Source organism: Diplotaxodon limnothrissa, linkage group LG12 (assembly GCF_057381915.1).
Source record: "Diplotaxodon limnothrissa isolate DT_005_m linkage group LG12, D_limnothrissa_male_GT1.1, whole genome shotgun sequence".
Classification (NCBI taxonomy): domain Eukaryota; kingdom Metazoa; phylum Chordata; class Actinopteri; order Cichliformes; family Cichlidae; genus Diplotaxodon; species Diplotaxodon limnothrissa.
This window is the reverse complement of record NC_140607.1, coordinates 31825794-31843400: the sequence shown is the minus strand read 5'-3', so window position 1 is coordinate 31843400 and position 17607 is coordinate 31825794. Positions and strand designations below refer to the sequence as shown.

The following is a 17607-nucleotide window of genomic DNA, read 5'->3' as shown; positions in this document are numbered from 1 at the left end:
TGCACTGCGGCTCAGTGATGTTGAAGTTCCTGCTGTAGGTGAATCCAGTTCCTAATCCAGTTCCCCGTTCTACACTATGGAGAAGTATGGAGACGACACCCCCCCCCCCCACACACACACACACACACACACACACACACACACACACACACTGCTTTGTTATATTTCCTAGTTGAGAAGGGAAGTGATATTAGTTTTCTAGTTTTCACAGCTTTCCTGTTAAAAACAACAGGAAAAAGGAGCAGAACCATTGAAGCTTCCAAAAGACGTGTGGTTGTGTTCTCAGTATTTTGTTCTGTTGCATTTGATCCATTTGAGTTCGAGAAAAAGACTTATGAATACTGGTGGTTATAAGCAAAGACTAAAACCAGACGCTTTGCCTACAATGTTATCTCACAAGGTGTCCAAACACTCTCAGACAATGAGTGAAAATTGCTTAAAGAAACAGGAATGACAGGGGACTTAAGAAGCTTTTTTTGCTAGGCTACAGCAGATGCTGTATCTGAAAACACACTAAATGGCATGCCCCTAGTGGTATCTGGAGGTGTCTGACATTCTGCCAGTTCATACTGCAGTTGCCTGGACAAATCAGATGGAGCTGAAGGTGGCAATCACATCTAGCCGGCAATTATGGACAGTGTTTACGTGGGTGAACACGACCTCTCATGGTGTATTCACATAATAAAAATGTGCACCCCTAACATCCAACAAAAGGCAGAGGAGGAGTACAACTGATAGCTTAAATCAGAAACATTTTTTCAGAACTTACCATTAAGTCCTATAATTTCACTCACTTCTCTCCAAGCCCACTCCTTTTCTCCCTATCTTTGTCTAGAAGTGCAGTTGAATCAGACAGCTCCAGCTGCCCACAAACACAGTCAATAAATTAGTTCTCAATTTCTCATTGTCAGCATCAGGATAATCCCAGCTCTAAGGGACATACTGAGAAGCAAATTTTCTTCCAAAGTTAAAATATTGTAATTCCTGCAAGATGCTGATTTCCCTTGATTTGTATATCAATTTGCTTTGCTGCATAAACTCTGTCTGAAATCTGGCCACAAAGAAACTTTGCTTTGCTTAGTGTAATCACAGCATAACAACTGTTGACAGAAAACAAAGCTCTCCCTATCAATGTAGAGGGGCAGTTGCTGCGCAGATACTGATTATGATTAACACTTCATTTTGAGTAATGTTCAAAGTAAAAAGATAGATGTTTATCTTGCCCTAAGGTCCAAAGACTTGGACAGTTTGTCACTAGAGAGTCTGTGCTGCTATTTAAATGAAGTAAAGTTACAATGTGTTTTTTGTTTTTTTCTGTTTTTTTTGTCAGTACTGTTTGATTTCTGAGGTTTATACGATTTCAATAACTGTTTGCTCACAATGAGCCAGACCAAGTCTTAATTAATGAATTGGAATAGATAACTTGCAAATGCTTTGGTATACCACTACCTATCATTTTATTTCTTTGTTCATCTGCCTAGTGTCACTGGGGATCCTATCAGTTAAACGCCATCACTATGTTTTTAGAGAGAAATGCAAGGCATGTGTCTACAGATAACATTTAGAGCAGCAGAAAAATACACAATCCCCACCCCACCCCCACAACCCACCCCCCACTACACGCACACATGTTTATTGTTCCTGTGTGCTTTCCCAGAGTGCGCAAAGGTTTCCCTTTTACTGCATTAGCCATTTAATGTTGACAAACAAGTCGTTTGAGTGAAAGTGAGATAATGCACAACTTGTGTATAATATATCTCGCTGTATGTTTAACAGTGGAAATGCATGGAAAATATACATGGCAATATAGTCATTAGGTAACATATCTCTTATCTTTTGTCCCGTATGGGTTCTGTGTCATGTATCTTAAGACTGTTCCCCTGCAAATGAATGTTTTGCTGAACATTATTGAATTGCAGAAGGTAATTAGAGCTTGTTGCTTAGCTACCAGCACATGTATGCCTTAGTGTGTGTGTACATATGCATGCACATTCTTGGTGTTTCCACAGAGCCACGTAATTCACAAATCCTGCCAAGAAAAACAGAGGATAACCAAATCCAAACAACAGCTGTAAAATACATAGATACACATGTACATATACACAGGAAATCAATAGGAAAAGCACCAAAAAGTACACTGCTATTGATACTGTCTTATGCCAGTGCAGAGTAATCCCTATTTTCTGATCTCTGGAGTGGAAATTCAAACAGATGATGTCACTTTGCCTTGGGGACATGCTTTTTCTAGCTTGATGATCTTCTGCATGCTCATGGGTTGAGATGTTGACTATTTCCTGTGCTGAACCTTTGTGAAGTCTGAAGCCTGAAAACAAATTACCTCCCAGAGGGAGGAATCAGCACCTTGCTGCCCTGATGACCTTCTGTATCTGTTTTTCTTTCATTTGTCATGATGTGCTTTTAGAGTTAAAGGCAGTGGGTTGCAGAGATAACGCACCAAATAAAGATACATCATTAAGGGAGTCCACCAAGGCACCGGGTTATCAGAAGCACATAAAAGGGGAGGGGGCAGTTTGTTGCAAAGTGAATGAAATATTAATAAAATAATGGCGATAAGGCCATTCACTGCTTATGGCCTTATTGCCAAAAACAAAACATATTAGTAATCTGTTTCGTTTTTGTGTTATCTTCTACAGTGATTACTATCTTGCAAACCATTCTAAGTTTTAATCCACAAAAATGGCTTTTTGGTTAGACGGTGTTCTCTCATGCATGTAGAGTTATTGCTACTCACTTTTATTGGCATAATTTAGATGAGATTGCTCAACTTGCTCATGTTTACTGGAACCTGCTTTGTTGTAGTCGTGTTTTAGATTTGCAAAGGACTGGGGGGAGACAAAAGCCAGATACTAAAACCGTACTTTTTTTGTGCCTGGATGTGAACTCATTTATTGTGGAGAAGTGCCCGAGTGTCACTGTGAATGTATTCTTTGCTGTTTTTCTGTTTGTACGCAAATGCAAATTGTTCAATGTGCGACGGTGCAACAGTATTAAGCCCTTCTGTGCTGTCTATGTAAGTGTTTCCCTTTATTTCCACTCATCTCTGTGTCTGTAGTGTGGATGTGGGCGTACAGTGTAGATGCCTGTGTGGGGAGGAGGGGGGTAATCTCCCTCCTGGGCTGTCATTATCTCCAGGGTTGGGTTTCAGAGGGCCATAATGACGACTTGGTTGTGTGGGCGCTGAAGAGCAGCATTCACACTGAAGTCGAGCAATTTGTGTGTGTGTGTGTGTATGTGTGTGTGTGTGCATGCACTAAACAGGTGTTCGTGTATGTGCCCTGAGTGTGGGCACGCTGGTGTATGGACCTGTCAATGTCTGATTATATATCTGAGTGTGTGTATGTGGGTTTATTCCTCAGTCTGTCAGCCAGCTAACCTCAATCAAAGTCAGAAATGGAAACAGCCCACCAAATTCATGTATAAATGCCAATAGAGTTAAAAACAGAGCAGAAGAAAATTAGTTGAATCTGTCTTATCTCTGTGGTCTTTTTTGTGTTTTTGTGTTTTTTTCCTTCTGGCCTCTTATCAAGGCAGGGTCCCCTGGGTGTGAAGCTGACAGGGTGAGTGTTAATCGGTCACCTTATCAACTCGACACATCCTTGTGAGTCAAATAGAGCCACTTGCAGTGGTGATCTAATACTGACTTGTGATCTGCTGTCAAGGAACAGCTGGTCTCAGATTAGACTCATTCATTCATATTGCCATTTATAATTCTGAATTATTTCATAAACCTCAGTTGTTAGATTTTTCCAAGACACCAGGCTGTATGTTTCTGGTCAATCAAAAATGTCATGTTTTGTGAAGTGGAGTTGGACACACTTTGACTCAACATGGTTTTGTTTTGACCATATAAATACTGCAAAACCAAACTCCATGCAGAATTACACATCCTGAGACAATAATTGTGCACTGATACTGGCAGCAGCTGTTTGTTTGCACTGATTCTGTGGCAGAAGTGGCTATTGGGATTTGATGCCTGAATGATTTCAATCGGACCGAGTTTAGGAGGAGGATAAGATACAGAACAAAGCGAAAGGGGAATATGATGAGCAGAAGGAGCACAAAAACTCAAAGGAAGGGAACGTGTTGGAACGAGTAAATGGGATGGAGGAAAGAAGAAAGACAAAGGACCAGAGGGAAAGTGATGAGTCAAACTGTAAAGATGAGGATGGATTGGTCCAGCTAGATATAATCAGATAATACCAGGTGCAACGTGCACACAATGATGCCTTTTGTTAGTGAACAACTTGAATGCCATTTAAATGCATGCAGCAAATTCATTTCATCATATATAGGGGGCAGAAATGGAAAAACTTGTCCTTATACTGATGTCTTTATACATTTGTCACTTATTATCTTATGTAACAAGCACACACAGAAGTTTTTGTTGTACATTTACATTTGATGCAAAGTTACTGATGTTGACTTTTTCTTTTAAATAAAACAGCTAATGCTTTATGCTTAATATTTGCAAATAATTATGACTTATTTTTTAAAGAAGCCAAACAGAAAGTGATATATGGTTATATTTGACTTGATCTAGCTATACCCTGAAAAACACACAGCTAGTCACAACTTTTACAAGCAAACCCTAAGTGAAGTACCATCTGTAGGTCTACTAGAAGATGTGAATGCAGCATTGCAGACAATCCTTACTGTGACCATCAATGAAACCAACCAGCTGATCTACACCACAGCGCCTGTGATTTCTGAGATGCTTGGCTATAAGATGAACAGCCAGTAGATAAGATGAACAGTGCCGTCCATGGAGAAAGAGACTAGAGGCCAAGATCAAGATAGCACGGGGGGATGTTAGCCAACTATCGAAGCTGCAGAAAAGTGCGATAAAGAAACACCAAGCTGCCCGTTACCTGAAGACTGCCAGACAAAGACTCACAGCTTTCATCAGCTGGTTGAAGAGGTTTACTAGAGAGGTAAGAGAAGTGTACTCTCAGTGGAAGGGGAATAATATGAGAACAGCCCCGCCAATGCTGGACAAGGAGCAATAATGGTTGCGGATATGGAAGAAGGACAGCAATGCTTAGTGTCTAGTAGACTCCCAGAAGGGACCCATTCAACTACCGGCCGCTATAACCTGCCTTACTATCACATGGAAGTTCCTGTCAGGCATCATAGCGGCTAAGAAGAACAGGCACATGGCTCAATACATTAGCTGGGCACAAAAAGGAATTAGCAGTGTACCAGAGCGGGAAAACACCAGCTATTTGTAGACAGAGCTGTTGCCCAAGACTGCAAGATCAAGCTCACCAACCTGTGCACTGCCTGATTAAATACAAGAAAGCCTATGACTCAATGCCTCAAACATGGATCCTGGAAAGCCTAGTATACAAGATCAACAGGACCCTAAGAGCTTTTATTTGTTTACATGTGTATATTAAACAAAATACATTTTTGTACTTTGCATTCCTTTCCAGGACATATACCAAGATTTGTTGATTGGTCTTTGCATAAAAAACTTATGTAGTACCTATAGCTACAGGCAAGGACATAAAATGCAGCTGTACAATATGTGGGCGATGATAAACAAGTCTAATTATTCACTGCAGGAGCCTCTATACACTGACTGTAGCTTGAATAATTGAAGAATGAGGGAACAAAGTCTGGACTTTTTAGGATCCTTGGATATTCGGTCATCACGTTGTAACCACAGTGATAAAAAATAAGTTACTTCATAGTATAATAGTATAAATAAAATTAGTATAAATTAGTATACATTAAATGTAATGTCACAGAATATCACCATGTGACTCATTTATTCACTAAATATATTCCTTAACTCTACTGACATGTAACTCTGTAGTTGAATCATGTATACATCACCTACTTTGTCTCAAGTGTGTTTACAATTCCTTTAGTCTGGTCTGTTTATTGGTTTTCTGTCTTAAATCTCAGCATTTCAGTAATAGTGTTCTATAACAGTTTCCTTCTTGAACATTTCCAGGGGTACTCACTGGTTTCTGCCACCACAAAGTGTTTATGACTACAGTGACCTGACTCAAACTGCTGTATGTATGTCAAAACACTGTATATGAAGTCTCATTTCCTCCACTAGTTTTTCATTTGATTATATGATTATATGTAGCTAATAAGCAGTTACATATAGCAGCATTTTCCAAATTTTTGTTGATAGCAACAAATGACAGCTGTCGTTTCATTTGCTGTGGCAAGCATTGTAATTAAGCTATCGCCTGTTTGTGTCCCTAGTTTCCATGCTGTCCAAATTATTAGTATGTAATGATAAAGGAGAAACGGCAACTTGAATACCATGAGACATTTTGCATCGCCAATTTCGACCTGATGACTTCCAGACGTCATCTCACTTAAAAGTCTGATGTGCTTCAAAATGTGTGTGTGTGTGTTGTTACTGGTGACATGTGCATTTCCGCTTAGCAAACAGAGCTTGAAATTAAGACCATAGGTGGCATTAGTCATCGCAATCAGCGCAGAGTGGGTAGGCGACACTTAAGGACGGCAGACTTGTTCTCATTAGCTGCGGAGTGGCTGTGTTTTTCTTGACATGCTGTGAGTTTAAGAGTTGTTGTTATTGTCACAATGAAGTGCAGGACCCAAGCATGTTGTCCAATTTCTGTCTATTTTGAGACAAGTTTCTCTAAGGATTTGTTCAGCCAGTGAGCGGAAATGGTGGAAATGAGTCTGTCGAAGCGTTGCATTGCTAAAAAGCCCAATTTGTAGGGAGCTCTGTTTCGACGATTTCTAGCCAGATTTATTTCCCATCAGCGCAGTGGAGGTATTAGTGAAAATGACACGACCTGCTTAAGCAGAAAGGAATGAGCATGCAGCTCTCATAAAAGGTTTTATTAGGCTACGTTCACACTGCAGGTCTTAATGCTCAATTCCGATTTTTTGATCAAATCCGATTTTTTTGTCTCCTCGTTCACACTACAAATAAAATGCGACAGCAAACGCGCTCTAGTGTGAACGCTCAAAGCGGCCCGCATGCGCAAAAGAAGATGTCACACACAACGCGCTCTGTTTAGACCAAGAACAAACAGTATTGTTTGACTGATGGCCGTTAATATAAAGACTTCGGACTTTACGTTTCCCAATTTTTGCTTTAAGTTATTTTGTTATTTACATAATAATGTAAATAACCTAATAATGATCCTTATTGCTGTTTAAGAGAGGAGCGGTGCTTCAAAGGATAGCTGCAGATTTCTGTCAGAATCTGCAGATTATACAGTACAAATAAAATGTTTACGTTGTCTTCCCAACAGTTTCACTGACATCTACACTGGATGGCTAGGAAGCGTTCGCGATGTCTTCTCGGGCGCTGATAATTGGCTTCAGTCTTGTGTCGGTGACGTAAAAGGCGGATTTAATGCGACTTGACCGTTCAAACAGCAGTCGCTTTCTAAAACATCGGATATGTATCGGATTCAGTACCACATACGAAAGTGACCCAGATCGGATTTGAAAATATCGGATTTGCGCCGTTCACACTGTCATAGCATGATCGGATATGGGTCGCATAGGGTAAAAAAAATCGGATTTGATGCGCTTTCGCCTGCAGTGTGAACGTAGCCTTAGTCTTTATATGAAATCATTTGGAACATCACAGTGTCTGAGTGCATAGTCTCAGAGGGATAGCTCAAGTGGGACGTGCAATTAGAGAAAGACTGCAAAGGGAGAATTATTGAAGGTGGTGCTTGAGAAGAATTAAGATTTCATTTACCCCCTCAGAATTTGTTTCTCTTCTGGGCCACTGCATCTTTGAGCCTTGAAATCTCTGGTGCATTTGCCATTTAGCTCTCGTGCTTTGTCTTGCCAACTTAATTAGCATCAGTGGACTTGGCTTGTCAGACTTTAATAAGCAAAAGCAATGATGGAAGTACTTGGTTGAGCTTGTAAACATAGACCAGGGAGCTCCGGTATTGAGGATGCAAGTACAGCTCCACATAGTGGATTATTTAGCAATGGCCAACCACATTTCTACCCACTAGTTCAAAGGGTCTAGCAAAACTGCAAAACCTAAATACTAAAACTGGCTTTGAATTTGAAAGCGTTCCCATGTTTTTCTTAAATGTTACAACAACTGCTTTTTCCCTTGAGTATAATAAGCTTTAACACTAATTATCACTTATAAATCTATCTTAAGTTGCTGTTGTATAGCTGTGTTGTAGGGTGATTTCATGTGTGCTGCTGTGATTATCTGGTTCTCCTGCCTAAAGGCAATCAGGTAAATGTTTTATAATCAATAAAGCTGCTATGGTTCACTGATCATGAATGTGCAGCAGTATTTTAGGAAAGAGCCCAGTGGCAGCCCTTTCAAGTAATTCATCTGCCTGCCAATCACCTGATGACTTTTTCATCTCCTGTCTACAGCACCTCACATCATAGCATTATAGCAATTTTCTCTGTTCCTTTATATTCAGTCTGTCCTGGATTCACTTTCCTGTCTTGTACATGAGTGTTAATGTAGCAGCATTGCTTGCTCATGAGCAGACATGTGCTGTGTTAGTAAACTGTTGACATAGAAGTTCTGTGGTATAAGCTTCTGAAATCTGCAATTGATGTGTGATGGTCTTAAAGGCTAAATAAGATAAAGTGGTGCACTTTCTTGTTTTAACAGATTTTCTTTTTCAAACTGTGCAAACTATTAACTAAACTGTGTGTTAATTTAAATGCATCATTAAAGTTCTTTATGCTTGTATGTTCCTTCAGGTTGTTTACACTGAGTGATCAGTACTATATAGACTGAACAGTAATTTTATTGTAAGTGAAATGAAAATTGCAGGTATGTTTTTGAATTATTACATGATTCAGCTGTTCATTTAGTAAACGAGTATCTAGGTAAACTAACTGGAGTATATAGTGGATGCTTTCATGTAAGGCAAATGAAGAGAACCGTGCCACTCATTTTTGGTACAGCGTCATGCTGGGAGCAGCTGTTTTATTCATGGAACTGTCGATTTGTTTGCCATTAATGTGGCTTAACGAAAGTGCCAGAAAAGGTTTCAAACGTATTTATATCGGGGGGAAAATATTCAGGAGTTTACTGAGATGGTTGTGGTGTAAATACATGTTGCACAAACTGAAGTAGTGTTTCTTATTACTTTAGCGAGTTTTCTCTGTTCATAAATAACTTAACAGCTCAACTGACATTTTGAAGAGTTGATGGCGTGTTTCTTCTAATTATTATTATTATGGATGAATCAAGCGCTCTGGCATACTCATTCTACTCAAGTAAAGTTCCACAGTCATCTTCATTTTTGGAAGAGAACATAAGGTTATGACTGATAAATGGTTGTTGAACCTTTTCCGCACCAAACAGCCTCTGGCAAGTTTGCAGTTAGCAAGCAGTAGGATCCCCGTTTGCAGTGCTCAGATGCATGTGTACACTCTTGTGTGTAAGCCTGCCAGTGGAATTGGCTAGACTTCTTCCTCCTCTTTGGCTATACTGAGCACAGGGAGACAGCTCACCCACAGCAGTGCTAGCTCACTGCGTTAATATGTTTTGACAGAGGAAGCATTATCACAGCTCTCAACTCTCATCTGCAGCACGAAGCACGATGCTGAGGCGACCCCAGTGATCACGGAGATTTAAAGGGAGACTTATTAGGCCCACCAGCAGCTTTGGTTCAGTCTAACAAGCTTTTACCACTTTCAAAACATTAAGTGCAAATAAATGTTGCTGTCAGGTGACTGCTTTTAAAAAAAAAATCCCACTATATCAGTGTCCATTTCTAAACAAATAAATTAGCTGCAGTTGTGCATCCAGCTATACAGCTCAACAGTGACAGCAGTAGCACTATGGCACAGCATGATGTTGCATACATCAGCTCTGCCCCCAAAACCCTGTTTCTTTTTTAAAAGAAATGTCTTTTTCCTTTCATCTTCGCAGCTGGAAGTTACTCATCTTGCATAATTGTGTTTAGTTCTTCTGCCAAGCATTTCTAAGTGGAAGGCTGTGCCAGCTATAGCCAACCAGCAGGCTTCACTCCTCTCTTAACATGTTTGTTATATCCCTGCATTGTGCTACCCACTAATGTAATTAATGCAAATATCCAGTGTGAACAATGGCACTTGTTCGACTTCTTTTGTGCTTCATTAAATCTCGTTTTTAACCCTGAGTTGGGTCTGGGCTTCACCTGAAGTAACTGCAAGGGTTGAACAGCTCGTTCAAAGATGTTCGTTACTGCAGCCTCACATGAGATAAAACCCAGGACTATACTGCCATCTGTGTGGTTAGATATACTGTAAAATACACGAAAGCGCTCTCTCTCTCTCTCTCTCTCTGCTACACTGTCTGCAATCCTCTATTTCACCACTAAGTGTCTCTGTGCTCAAATCTGTACATTTCTTCCTGCTACTCGTGAACTCATTTACAATCCACTGTCTGGTTTTATGCCACATACATTGTTGCTTTTCTCTTTCCATTAACTGTCATTTTATGCTTCGGACTGTTTCCTTATGGTCAGCTATTACCTTTCCAGCACTTTGGATCACAAACACAGTCTTGGCGAGAGTATGTGTCACATGATACAACATGATTCATTTATCAGTTTACAGTTTGAAATGCAGCACCGCGCTGCTTGACAAATATTTATACAGAGATAAATGACTTTAGTACACGGAGACAGCATTATTGTCTATGATTTTACGAGTATGCACACATTGATTTTTAGAGAACATGAGCCTGTTAAAAGGTACTGGGTAATATCAACAAGTGTTCCTCGAATTTTATTGACCCTGTTTCCCACTAAAGCTTGGTAAAATGCAATAAAGTATAAGACTACCGTAAACTGCAGCCTTCAAAATAGAGTTTAATCAGCATGTTTTTAGAACAGTGCAATATGAAAAAGAACATAAACTAATCCAGCGATCAATCCTACCTTCGGAAAAAGGGCTGTTGTAAAAGGTTGGTTTCATTTGTACTTAAATCCAAACTGACTGTATGCTATAGTTACAGATGGGATTGTTAAGGTAGTTGTGTAGATCCCACTAAAACTGAAGACGTAACCGTTCAGTCATCCACAAGCCAGCCTCTCTAATCCCCAGGGTACTTTAAGAAGATAATTTAAAATGTTTCCTGCAGGTTGAACTGAGATCAGCATCTGCATCACAAATGGAGTGTGTAATGTGTTTTGTAAATGCATTACCAATGGGAGTTCAGCATGTATGGCTGCTTTGGCTAAATTAGGAATAAACCACACTGTAAACACATAACCAACAATAGGTCTGTGAGCTTGTAATCATGAACAGAAGATGAGGAATGTAACTGATTTTGAGTAACTATTCTAGATTAATGCCTAAAGAATCTTTTCAGTGAGCAAGACAGTTTTTATTAGATGACATAAATTTGAATTATAAATAAAATGTGAAAAATCTGGCAATCAGACTTTGGTTTTTGATGACAACATCCATACTGTACAGAGTTTAAATATATTTGCAAGGCTACTTACCTGTTTTTACCTGTCCTGTTTTAGTCTAAAGGCCACTTTTGAGGTGACTACCAATGAAGTTAGTTTTTGTATACATCGCTTTGTATCAGCTGTGGTTGTTTAAGAAGTGTTTTACAAGTAAAATTGGTATGGTGTGGTATGGAAATTCAGGATAAAGTAATTGAGCAGATAAATCAAAAGAGGTAAACTATTGCAGAATACCTTCACATCTTTAATCCCTGGTTCAGTATGTGTTAAGCAGTTTACATACAAAATGATCAGTGGCTGCAACGTTGGTTTCCCTTTGAATGACTTAATATGTACATTATGGGTCCTTTATCTCTGACTAACTGAGAGAGCCCTCCTTCCGTTACAAGACTTGAAAAAAACCCAAAGGACATATAATTCGGGGTTAAATTCATGTTTACATGTTGAGTTTTATTCTAACAGTTCAGGCTTCTTAAAAACACTTTTTAATTAATATTTTTCGTTAAAAAATGACTTTGTAAAATCAATTCCTATTTTTTTGTCATTTACAACTTTAAACTCTGGTGGTTTCTTTTTCATCACCTGCACACTCTCACACTAATATCATGTCAACTCAGGTGTCCCGTGTTCCCATGCAAACCAGCACGATCATGCCTGAAGTGTTTGCCTATCCACCTGCTCATTTGTATGTGGTTTTTCGTCACTCCTGCCTGCAGCTACTGAAAGGATAGCACTTCTAAAGCTTCCAGTGAAGTTGAGATGAGGACAGCTTGATTTATTTTCAGCACTGTTTTTAATCATTAAAACGGTTTCAATAAGGTGTAGGCGCATCTAAATCTTCAGCTCGTTTTAGCTGACTGGACGATTTACTGCGGGACAGGACTGAAGAAGAATGAAGGGCACGTTGGCCTGATCAAAAGTAATCGGCGGTCATTAAATTTGAGCATCTTGGTTATGTAACATGCTGGGAAGCCCGGTTGGTCGAGCTCTTGACGCTACACCGTGACGACGTGAGGATCTCACAGACGCGCACGGGGACCTCTTATCTCCATCAGGGATGGAGGTAGATTCGATTAACAGGAGACAAGTTCATGCTTCCCTCAGTGTGTCTGAGGACCCCGTGATGCGACAGGGAGAGAGACAGTCTTCGTCCTCCTTCGTGCACCACCAGTGAGACCGGGATGCGGTTTTCCGGCGGTGTCGGTCGCTAACTGAGCCCATTTTGACACCAGGAGGAAAAAAACATATTGGCCGTTATCTGCTGGAGGTAACACTCGGGAAGCATGGCAGGCGCAAAGCTGACGCCCTCTCCCTCGGAGATCGACCCAGACGTCAAGACCGATGTGCAGAAAACACCAGAGCCCACCTGGGTCAATCCCTCCACCCCTCTCCGGACCATCGGCTCTTTGGGGAGCGATGTCGACCAAAGGTAGCTGCCGCAGATCCGCACCAAAGGCGCATGTTTCTAAATGCAGCTCGCTTGCACACACGCAGCATCCTCACGGTAATACGGTGTTGCAAGCGACCGGCACATCAAGTCTTCCTAATAACTTGGCTGGTAATTAACAGTAGTCGTAATCAATATTTCATTACCATTAAAGCTGTCCGCCTGTAAACTGACATTTCCCACAAATTTACAGCGTAGTGTGGGAACTACGGTAGTTACGCATCGGGTCCTACAGGCTATATTTTCCCATTGGGATTAAACATTAAGGCAACCAGTACGACTCTTTGAGTCACTTTCACGACAGATGGCTGAATGATCGCAAACATTTCTGTCGTGAGTCATTTTGCTCCAGGCATCAATGGGATTCATTTAATGACTGCAGTGTATGGGATTACATAATTCAGTGGATGCTGCATTCCCATTACAATTTTATGAATCTGAGAGTTTGCGTGGGGTAGAAGTAGTCTTTTGCAGGTTGCATGAGCTAAGTTTTTTTAATATTATTAATGCATATATATTAGATTGATAGATGAAATAAAAATGCAAACCACAGGAGAGCTCCTCACATACCCCCTCCCTATATAAAAATACTACATGTTATTTCACAATGTGCGGGCACCAGTCCATAAAATCTGCTTTTACTCTGCTACAATTTGATAGACAAATTAGATGTGGTTCCTGTAACAACTGAGGGATGCATTTTTTTTTCTTTCGGAGACAAAAGAACTCAAGAGCTGCAGAAATGCTGCTGTTCAAGCTAATATTTGCACTGTTATCTGCAGGTTATGAGGTTGGGTTGACTGAAAACAGAGTGTGCTTATTTGGCTGTGCTTCAGAAACTACTGCACAGCCAGTATGCTGGTGGTGCAGTGTGCCCTGTCTCTCAATATTTATAGCACATATTTTTCTTCTCACTTTTTATGTGAAATACTGATATTTATCTGCATGTTTGATCAGATCTGCTGGGATTTAATCTGTTCTGAATGATGGAACATTTGCTGTTGGTTGTGATTTTAATATCCATATTGAGGCTACAAAAGCAACAGAGTGGCATGGGAAATAGCTAAACAACGTGATTACAGGAAGAATGTCAAATGCAGCACATTTGGATCAAAAAATCATAATCCTAAAATAATTGGCTACATTGTTTATTAGAAACTTTAATAAAAACAAAACAAAAACAAACCCCTTTAATTAAATATCGAGGATAGATTAGAAACATTCAGTTTTTACCACAGAATCCACCCTTCACTTTCTCAGCTAAAACCATGGGCAGAATACACACACCTCTGCAAAGCTGCCTCCCCGAGGCAAACGCCTCAACTTTAGCTACTGGATTTTGGATGACAGATCTGGAAGGATGTCAGAGTTTGTTACAGAGTTGGCAGAGATGTCTAAAGCCCTGAGAATTCAGGTGGACATAAATCAGAGTTGAGGCTTGAGCTATCACTAAATGGGAGCCATCTATTGATTCCGTTCAGTTCCAATTATTCATATAGTCCATACTGGTTTCTCAAGAACTTTACCTTGCAAAGTAAAGCTCTCACAACATCACAGGGACAAACCCAGTGATTCATATTGGATTTTTGTCTTCAGTCTTCCTTTTTTCAGTGTTTTTTGTCAAGCTTTATTAGCTGTCAAATCCTAACCGTTATGTTCAAACGGATGTTCAGTGTGGTGAACATGACAGTAGAGCAGATAACAAAACATGTCTACTAAAAATTGCAATTACAGCTGTGATCAAGACAATGAAGACAGAGGTTTAAAGTCCTATATATGCAAACAGGTGAGCTCAGTCATCAGTGCTACCAAAAAAAATAGGAGAAATATACACTAATGAAAACATTATTCACAGATGACACATCAGTACTTGTGATGATGATGATACTGGCAAAGACAGTGAATAATTAGCCAAAATTATAATGTGTGATTTTGACACTGAGGGAGGAGATGAAGCTTTTGAAGTTACTGGTGTCCTGTAGGTGGATATAGTCAAAGTGACAGTTCAGATCCATAAGAGCAATTAAAACCCAACAAAAGCCAGTAAGTCTGTTGGCAGCTGAACACTGTAAGAATAGGTTTAGTGACACTGAACAATATTGACTATTGCTTTATTGCCATCCAAGACTGTTTAAAGGGTTGTCTAGTACACTATCTACAAACGGGTTGGCTGTAAAACCTAATGCATTAATTGGCCAGTTGCCCTGAGCGCGGTCCATCTCCTTTGTTTACAAGGTAGCGAGTTTTGTTGATAAGGGCTTATATCTTAATTGAGGACATAAATTAATAAAAGTTGGCCTTCATTTTCATCCAATCATTACATGACCAGATTTTTGCAGAGATAAAAAAAAAGTGTATTAATTTATCCAAGTCACTTGCAGGGTGATGTCTGTAATCTGAGAGCTTTCTGGGTTGTGAAATGTGGTCAGCGGGGATTTCTGTCCAGCGGGCGATTTCTGTCCAGCTGGCTCAGGAATGAAAGGATGCGGAGAGAGTAAAAGAATCAATAATCTGGTCCATCGTATAGCACGGTCTATAGGGAATTCATCTATTTTGGCATAATTTACAACACCTCTATGTTTGTTTATATCGATTCTCTGGCCGTTATTGACATCTTAATATTGCAGGCAGTGAGAGACTAAGTCTTGGAGGATTTTCAATAACAGAGAGAGAAGGATCATCTTTTAAACGCGGGATGTGGTCAGAACTGATAAACACATGCAGATTTATTTTGGCTTCGTCCATCTTCTCCACCACTTTGTCCTCGCAGTGAAAAATGTGTTTGCAAATCGAGCATTTGGTCTGCCTTGCTGAGGCACTATTATGCACTGTATATTCTCACTAAGAATGGACCAGGATATTGCAAAGGATGATTTGAATTTTTTAGGTCAGCTGCGTAAGAACTTGATAAAAGGCAGAGTGACTGATGTGCAGCGTAGGCTTTATCCCATTTGACATTTCAGCAACGCAGAGCCTTCCACGAAGCTCACGTCTGTCAGTCCAGAGTGCTTCTGCTTTTTTAGCCAAGTTAGCAAACTACTTGTGTACTTGTATCCTTGTACACTTAATATTACCTCTTCAGTATTAAAGCATCAAAGTTGACTTTAAATTATTAAATTTGTGCAAAAATGCTGGGCAAGTAGAAGGTCGTTGGTTCAGTTACAGTCAAACAAACAAATCACCATTGATGTTTTGTCAGGGAGGACAACCAGGCTAAATCAAAAATGCAGAGCTAGCTGCTGTGCTGACCCTGTCTGGCAGGGGAGTAGCCGAAAGTAGCTTTTATAGTAGGATTAAGTAGAAAACTCAATACGGCCACAAAACTGCTGTTCGATTAGACCCAATAATCCCAAAGATATAAAAGGGACAAATTCCACAGTATATATGTAATATGTGATAAGGTTTGTCTTTGTGATGTTTATTATTGCATCAGCAGAGATATTATAGGTAATAATTCTTTACTGTACCTGCTCTAAGTAGTAACTTATGCTAAGTAATATTTGACACTGTTGCAAAGCATATAACCTCCCTTCATTCATTTTGTTACTCCAGTTTTCAAGATTTAAAGTGGAAGAATAGTATATATTATATACCAGAATGATACTTTTGCTGTTAGCTTTTTCTGTGAATACAGACAGAAAATGTGATGAGGGAGCAGGGGAATAACATTAGGTAAAGGTAATGGGAGTTGACTTGGGGAAGGTGCGACTAAGGGCATTTTGACCATTTAGTATCTTTACCATCTAAACTTCAGTCTAGGATTACTGTATGAAATGGAGATGCTGCAGTGTGAGTCTCTTGAGTTGCTTCTGGGATGTGTGGAGAACAGTATGGCAAGCTACCAGACTGAAAACTACACTTCCCATTTGCCTTTGTAATTTCTGCAGTCATAAAGTATAAGTGCATGAAGCCCTCCCACATTATCTCTGTAGCTCTCACAGCTGAATGTTACTGGAAAACATACGTTGAAAGTGCTGGTCATGTTGCACATAACTCAGTACCTCCGCTCACACCTTCGCTCCAGATCTGCTCCAAAGAGGTGAGAATCAAGTTCTTTACTGTAATTATTTGATCTTAAGTATACTAAGGCATGATTTTAATGACATAATCTAATAACGTCTGAATTATAATTGAAAACGGGACAGATTAGACTCTGCATGCAGTGTATCTGTTGTAAGCTAGTCTCCATTCATTTTAGCCTCTAAATTGTTTAAGCTCTTAGTAGCCAGATAGCATCTTTATTGACCAGTAAAGTGCTGTGAAATATCCACCAAATCACTAGCGGGATCACAGCAGAGCAGTGATGGTCCTGTTTTTATGTACATTATCTCTTATATAAGCCGACTAATCATTTGCTCATTGGTTTAACTCTGAATTAACATCTCAAACTGCTGAAATGTAGTAATAAGCAATGATAATATACTAATAAAACTGTTAGAAAATTAGTAAAGTGTTGCATTGCAAACCTGGTTCAGTGTGTTTCGTATGGTTCAGAAATTTCCCAAAAATGTCCAGCAGTCCACATTTTTTTTTTATCTTAAAGTTCTGTGTGTGCTAAATTCTCAAAGTGAATTTACTGAATTGAATCTGTCTTTCAGAAGTGGAAAATGTGATGTTATTAATCATTTAAGGTTGTAGAAATGTTTTTAACATCATTCTAGATTACTTGAAGAAAGAATTGCTTGGTTTCAGGTAGGGCTGCACGATTTTGCGTAAAATGAGAATCACGAT

At 39.7% G+C, this 17607-nt stretch overlaps 1 protein-coding gene across 1 annotated transcript in view; it reads left to right on the top strand.

Annotated features, from left to right (window-relative positions):
- Positions 1–17607, top strand: part of kcnt1b (potassium sodium-activated channel subfamily T member 1b) — a 66537-nt gene that overhangs the window by 6180 nt on the left and 42750 nt on the right. The window lies entirely within an intron of this gene.